Raw genomic sequence first — 8,254 nt, forward strand, 5'->3', positions numbered from 1 at the left:
CCTCCCCTGCAGATACTCCTGTTCACTGTGCCTCCCTCTACACGGGCTGAGAGGGCCTGACCAGCATGAGACAGGAGTCAGCCACTGCTGTGCTTTGCATTTTCACTCTCAGAGACATCGTTCTTGTCCCCAGCCAGCTTCTGCGGGGGCCCAGGTTGGTGAGTGGGTGCTAATTTGCATAACAGGCATAAAGGGAGTTTGTGTGTCACCAGTGTCTTTTGGGAAGGAAATTACAAACTGAGGACGCCCTGGAGGTGTTTGAATGTGACTAAGTGCGGTAAAACCACGAATTTCACACATCTGAGCAGACCCAGCTGGGGGAAGGGGGCCAGACACAGAAGAATTATATTTGTTGACATAAGCATGAGAGATGGGGAGAAAAGACCCCAAACCACAGGCCAGGAGGGAAGGGTTCTTGGAACGGTCCCCATGTCCTACAGATGAGGAAGTTGGCACTCCAAAAAAAAAAAGCATCAGGACTAGTGTAAGAATGCCCAGATGGTAAAACACACAGCTGCAATCAAACCCAGGTCTTCCGAGCCCCAGGTCTGGACTCTTCCATCCCAGCACTCCCTCTGTGGTTAACATCACACACCCACGTTTGAACATACATTAAGTTGTAAAACGGCTAATGCGTACGTTCTTAAGCCACAGCCTAAGCATGTCAGGCAAGAAACCTTGGGGTGAGGTATCTATTTTAAGATGGTTTAGGTTTGGGGTCCAGGACATCTGCTGGTTTTGCCCGCCCACCAGTGCCACTGCTGACAGTTGCTCAGGTGTCACACTGCACAACGGTGTCCCGCTGAGAAGGCAAGTGGCCTAATATCCAACTTTAGCTCTGCTCTCTCAACCGTGTGTCCTGGGTGTAAGGCTGCTTTTGCCCAGAGGAGGGCGGGCCAAAGATGCCATCTGCTCCCCAAGCAGTGGGCACACAAGGCTGCATCAGCCTGGAGGGGGAGCTGTTTCCAACTCACAAGGGTCCCGTGTGGGCCAGCGACATCCTGCATTCAGTCCCCCTTCTTCTGAAGCTGAAATGATTTTCTTCTGGAGAACCAACCCCTACCCAATCTCAGTCCTCTGGTTTGATGGAGTGGACCAGAGACCCAAGCCTGTAATCAGCTTAAGGATAGGCACCTGACTCAATTCTGAAATTAATTCCAGAATTATTGCTGGAACTATTAGTACCAAGTCAACCCTTTTCCTGGAGTTGCTCATCTTGGGAGAGACGAAGGGAGAGGAAAAGAAGACAGCATTGTCTGAAACCTTGGAATCAGATGATCTGACCAGATTCACCCCCTTAATTTCCAAGTTGTATGAACCAATTCTCTCTTTTGCTCAGGCTGGATTGGGTTCTGTTCTGTCCCTTGCAACCAAAAGAGTCTTGACCAACATAGTGAGAAAGTCAAAGTTTCACCTTATACAAAATCTCCTCCAGCATCCTCTAGCAGGTTCATCAGGAGATCTTTCCAAATCTGAACACTTTCATCCCCATACCCCAGAGCTTGTTAGAAAGATTGGGCAGTGGGGGACCTGTCCTGCAGGTGTGTAAATTATATATATTGTGGTTTATTAGCACACACCTGTAATATCTACCCTTTCTCTTCTCCTGCTTCTGGGAGATGCTGGAGCGCTTATCTATCCCTCAGGTCACTAACAGTACAGTCAAGCAAAGACCTGCATTTTAAATTCTATTTAAGCTCTTTCCGCAGAGCTGGGTAACCAAATGAGACAGTCACGGAAAATATATGACTTTCATTATTATGACATGGAAAGCAGAGCTGTCTAATTGCTTTTGTCCACTGGTGTATAAAGATTGAGACCAGATGTGTTTAAAAAAAAAAAAAAAAAGGAAAAGAAAGAAAGGGTTGTGTTGGCTGTTGCTTTGAACAAAGCAGTCTGATTTCCTCTCTCTCTCTCTGTCTGTCTCTCTCAGGGAAGGATGACATTGAAGTGTTTAACTGCTTGTAATTTTTCATAGCTTCGTTGATTTTGCTTCTCATAGAAGATGAAATTGTGAAATTGGCCTTGAAAACTTTATTTTTGCTTTCCTCAATTCAAAGGGACAATTGTGTAAGTAAAGAACTGAGCTGTGTGCTGCATTTTCTCTGGACAGCTGCTGCTTTGCAGAGGGCTGCGGAAGGAGGTAAGTCCTAATGCCGATCAGACCTCAGCCAGCCAGGAACAAAGCTGTCGCACGTAAATCCACAGGAATGGATGAGATGATGATCGTCTTTAAATAGAACCACCCAGGGCCCAGCTTCTGTGTTTCATTTTCCAGAAGAGCCCCTAAATCTGCTTCAACATTTTTTTTTAACCTCTCCAGTTATTTTTAGCACACCCAGCCAACTGAGCCCAGCAGGCCTGTGGAGGCCCTAATGAGTTCACATCTCCTGCGGCAAAGGTGCATTTGAAGCATGCAGGAAAAAAAATGGTGCAAGCCCAAAGAGGTGGTGATTTAGAGGCCAGGTTGCATGGCCCTAATGCTTCTGGGCCAAGCTAGGGTTGCCCACTGGAAATACAATTCGTTTGAAGATTACCTCATTATTTTCAAAATTAATATTTTTCCAGAAAATTAAGAGCATGCAAGACCAGAGAAGGCTCACAGAGCAGCTATTTCCTGAGGGTCCCAGCAACCAAGAATCATAGTATCGAGCCAAGCATGGGTAATGGGAGAGAATGGAAAGGAGGATTGTTCCAGGACACCTCAAAGGGGCTCCTTCAGCCCCAGCTCCCAGCAGCCAGCAGTCACTTTCTCATTTACTGGAGAAGCAGAGATTGGTAATTCACTGCTCCCTGATGCAGAGGTTTCCTTCCCATTCCTGGGTCTGAAGCTATGTAGTTGCATCTCAGAATATTTACAGGGATCTCATAGCTCCACGGGGTTCCTTTCCACTCTCTGCTATAGCCCCCCCACAGTTAATCCCCAATTTGGGGAAAATAAATAACCTTAATTAATTTCCCTCACATAGTTTACAGGCAACAAGCCTTCAGTGATACCACAAGAGAGAAAAAAATGATGGTGTGAAAGAATATGAGATTTTAAATACTTTTGCTGGAGTGGGCAACTTTCCCCAGCATTTATTTTCACACGTTCATTTTTTCATACTTATATGTGTTGATTTAGTCCATTTCTGTTGCTTACAATAAAATACTTGGAACTGGGTGATTTATAAAAAACCAAAATGTATTGCGTACAGTTTCTGGGGCTGGGAAATCCAAAGTTCATCTGGTGGTGGTGACAGTGACCCAGGGGTCTCACATGGCAAGACAGAGCAGAGAGAGCAGACAGAGAGAGAAGACAGACTCCTCTCTTTTTATTTTTATTTTTGAAATTTTTTATTTTTTTAAAAAAGATGACCGGTAAGGGGATCTTAACCCTTGATTTGGTGTTGTCAGCACCACGCTCTCCCAAGTGATCAACGGCCCGGCCCTAGACTCCTCTCTTTTGAAAGCCCTCAGAACCACACCCCTGACCACCTTTTCCAATCCATTCACTACTGCAGGGTCCTACAATCCAATCTCTTTAAGGTTCCATCTTTCAATTACCATAATAGGATTACCCACCCTCTCAACAGTCACAGTGGGGGCTAAGTTTCTAATACATAAAACTTGGGGGACACAATTCAAGCTCAGGGAGTTTTGGGGGGACATAATTCAATCCACTACATGAGTTATCCTTCCAAATCAGTGTGCCACAAAATCCAAGCCTCCTCTTTCTAATGTGGTACTCTTGGCTTTAAATTAATTGCAACATGATTTTCAAAGGGAGTGACTAACGTGTAGCATTAATGAGAACAGCCATTACAGAGCAGTTGTAGTGGAGAAGGCTGTGAGTTTGTTCTGGCACTGTCCTTAGGAGCCAGGTGACCTTGGGCAAGTAATTCCGCCTCTGTAAGCCCTGATCTCCTCCTCTGTGGAATGGCAGGGGAGCTAAGGACTCCTTTGCAGCATTGCAAGAAAGACTAAATGAGAAAATGAAAGTGGTGCTCAATCAATGGGACTGCTACTGTGATGTCATCATTGCCAGAAGCCCCTTATAACGTGACCCCAGAATTCATGCTGCATGCTCCCCCAAAAAACTGTGACTATCATAAGATGGAGTTTGGCTCCTCAATAAATGGAGCACAGGTGCAGGTACAATGTGGCACCCAGCATTCTACCACATTCTCCTCTAAGGGCCTGTGCAAGGGATGTCTGCTCAAATATCCTCCTTCTAAGGGAGACTGCTGCTCTGGCTGCCCCACTAGAGAGGTCCGAAGGAGCTGGCCTGGGAGGACATATTTTGAATCATGTGGCTCCACTGCCCCCCACCTCCACAAGATCCCAAGTGACGGAACCAGAGAAAAACACCTGACCTAAGACCAGCCCATTCCCAGGCTGATCAGAAACTTTTGAATACTTGGGAATTTGTATTGGGAAACCTGGAAAGACCTTGCCATAACAGCGGTATCCAAAGCTGAGGGTCATGAAGTGGGGAGAAAGGGGAAACTGTGGAAGCAGGAACAGCTAGAGGAAGAGTCGTGGAGCAGGCATGCTCTCCAGTTCCATTCCTGTCTATGTGTCTCCTTAACCACAAACTGCCTTTCTCCCGGGGCAGGAGGTGCCTTATAGAGTAGGCTAAATTGTGGCCCCAAAGAGACACGTCTACATCTTATCCCCTGGAACCTGTGAATGTGACCTTGTTTGGAAAAAGTGTTTTTGCAAATGTAGTTAAGTCAAGATTCTCGAGATGAGATCATTTTGGATTATCTGGGCGGGCCCTAAATCCAATCACGAGTGTCCTTGGAAGAGAGAGAAGAACACGCAGAGAGACACTAGAAAGAAGGCATGTGAAGACAGAGGCAGAGATTAGAGTTACACTGCCACAAATCAAGGAACACCTGGAACCACCAGATGCTGGAAGAAGCAAGGAAGGTTGCTCCCCTAGAGACTCGGGGGGAGCACAGCCCTGCTGACCCTCCATTTTTACTTTTGGCCTCTAGAACTGTGAGAAGAATAAATGTCTGTTGTTTTAAGCCACCAAGTTTGTAGCAATTTATAACAGCAGCCATAAGAAACTAATACATTTTGTAAACCAAAATTGCATGACTACAACAGGCATGTCAAACTTAAGAAAAAGCTTGTCCTTGAGTAATTATGCCTCCTTTAAACAAGTAGATACTATAAACTAGCGATTACTTAGTTTTCATCTCTAAATTTCTGTCCTGCTGCAGCTATAATAAAATAACAGAAATAGCTACTGTTAATTGAGCACATACCATGTACCAGGAAATTTAATAACTGTTTCATACACATTTTTTTCCTGTAATCCTCACAATGCCCTAATGTCATTTCCATTTTATATTCAAGGAAACTGAGGTTTAGAGAAGTGAGATAACCAGGGCTGGAAACCAGAGTAAGCCTCCAGCCCAGAAGAGCTGTAATGCTCCCTGCTTCCAGCTCCCAGTGGTAGAAGCAGAAGAGGAGAGGTTGAAGGAAGTCAGGTACAAGTGACTTTGGAGGGCTTCTGCTGGCATGTTGGGTCAGGTATGTGAATGTGATGGACCCAGGCTGCTGGACAATGTGGCAGGCAGAAAGGAGTTGGTTCTGAATCCAGACTCTGCCACTACTTACTGGTGGAGGGACCTTGGGCCACTGTTTACCTTCTCTGAGCCTCATTTCCTCTTCCAAGAAACAAGAGATTATAGTGCGCCTCTCTAGTGTTGTTAGGATTAAAGTAGATAAACATTGTGTTTAGCATAGAGCCAAGGCTCAGCAAAGCTTTGTCTGAGATGGGAAAAAGCCGGACCCTGAGGCTGGCAGTCCCTCCAGAAACTGCAGGGCATTTCGAGATCCTTGAGCTAACATCCAATCATCCAAAAAGGCGTTTACAGTCTCTCTCTCTCTCCAGGACATAGATTTCCCCTTTGTCTTTAAAATTATGCATTTAAAGTACTGTTTACCAGGCTGGCCCCTTGGCTCACTTGGGAGAGTGCAGCGCTGGGAGCGCCCGAGGCCACGGGTTCGGATCCTATATAGGGATGGCCGGTGTGCTCACTGGCTGAGCGCGGTGCGGACGACACAAAGCCAAGGGTTACGATTCCCTCACCCGTCACAAAAAAAAAAAAAAAGTACTGTTTACCAAAATTATCTGACCAGAAGACTCACCTGGAGGCTTGTTAAAAATTCACATTCCAGGGTCTCACCTAGACTTGTTGAATTAATCTCTAATACGGGAAGCAAGAGAACCGGAAGTCTTTAATAAGCAGTGCCAGATGGTTGTTATAATTAGAAAAGTTTAGGTATCTGTGCATTAAAGCAGCGCTTTCCAAGCTTTATTGGGCATGCCAATCATGTGGGGATCTTACTGAAATGCAGATTCTGGTTCAGCCAGCTGGGGTGGGCCTGAGAGTCTGCATTTCTCACAAGCTCCCAGAGGACCCCATGTTCTTGGTTGGGGGACTCCAATCTAAGTAGCAAGAGTGACTAACAATCATGTGAACCGAATTCAGAGGTCTTAGTTATAATCCTTACTGTTTATCAGCACTTTACAGTCTTTGCAGAACTTTCACTTTCATGTCTTCTTTTAAACATCAAAACAACTGGACAGTGTCCTCTTTTTACATGTGAGGGTCCCAGCAACATGGTAGTCAGGCAGATTTCTGTAGGGGAAATTGCAGTTTCCCATGAATGCCCATTAATAAAGGCGAGTTCCCAGCCCGCTCACGCATGCATGCATCAATGAATAGATTGTGCACTCACAGAGCTGCTAATGACGCCCCCAAAGGAGAACGGAACAGAAAGGCTGGGCACACCATCAGTTCTCTCCACCTGCCTGGGGCTGCGTTTCTGATCGTGGAAGTGCTTTGGTAGCACTTTCAAACTGTGTCATCCCTTACAAAAATTTCCACTATGGAATCTCCCATTAAGCTGCCCCTGCCTGTGACTCTAACCGCCTCAGTTCACACGCACGTGTGCCCTGTTGGATGAAGCTCTTATCGTTTCCCCACTTTTGTGAACTTAGGTTTCCTTTCGCTTCTGCCTGGGTGCACACACCAATTCTTTTTTTTTTTTTTTTAATTTTGAAACAATTTCAAACTTTGAGAAGAGTTGTAAGAACGGTACAAGTAGCAAAATGATGCAGCCACTTTGGAAAACAATTTGGGAGTTTCTTAAAAAGTTAAAAATAGGGCTGGCTGATTAGCTCAGTTGGTTACAACACAGACTTATAACATCAAGGTCACGGTTCAGATCCCTGTACCAGCCAACTGCAAAAAAAAAAAAAATACGTGTGTATATATATATATAAATTTACTATATGACACAGCAATTCCACTCGTAGGTATATACCCAAAAGAACTGAAAACAGGTACTCAAATTCTTGTACATGAATGTTCATAGTAGCACTATTCGCAATAGCCAAAAGGTGGAAACAACCCAAATGCCCATCAACAAATAAATGGAAAAACAAAATAAGAATATTTTTTTTTCATAATTGAGATTTTATTGGTGGTGTTGAGGATCATTACAGACATTTCAATTTGTACAAAATTCTTAACATATGTACCAAAATTCTAAAAAGCCATGTATCATGATTTTTTTAAAAAGTTTTTCCAGTGACCTTCCAGCTTCAAATTTGGAGGCAAATTTTCCTTAAGAGGATATCAAGTACCAGTGCCTCCAGATGTTGTCAGCTGTTCCACAAGTCCCACCAATTCACAATTTAATATCATATACACTACATAATCAAATTTCCAATCATTCACAACACATTAACAAAACTATTAGGAAAACTAGACTACCATGACCAAAGACGTTACAGAGCACACACAGTTCTGACCGGGAGGGCAATGATTAAGGAGTGGTCTTCTTTAAGAAACAATTCTACTAAAAAATAACATGGGAATAGAACTAATTTTAAATGTTCAAGACACAGTAAATATGTGACTGTGACTCCAAATTGCCATTTAGTATGCTTTGTATTACGGATATAAAAGCGATCCCCCCCATCTACAGAATGTTAAGTTGACACCCAAGACAGTCAAAGCCTCCAATAATTCAATATTCCACTATTTTCTGGTTGTACCAAAAAATAAACAACTAGCGAATGATTTTACCTCTTAAAAAAAAGCATTTACACTTAAAAAATGAGATGAGGTGGGATTCTCTCCTTCTTAAAAATGTATCTAGAACTACTAAAAAACTTGCATTTACAAAACAGTTGATAAAAGTATTCCTCTGGATTGTACAAGGGTGACAGGAACCACTGATAAGA

The sequence above is a fragment of the Cynocephalus volans genome, chromosome 11, assembly GCF_027409185.1.
Source record: "Cynocephalus volans isolate mCynVol1 chromosome 11, mCynVol1.pri, whole genome shotgun sequence".
Classification (NCBI taxonomy): domain Eukaryota; kingdom Metazoa; phylum Chordata; class Mammalia; order Dermoptera; family Cynocephalidae; genus Cynocephalus; species Cynocephalus volans.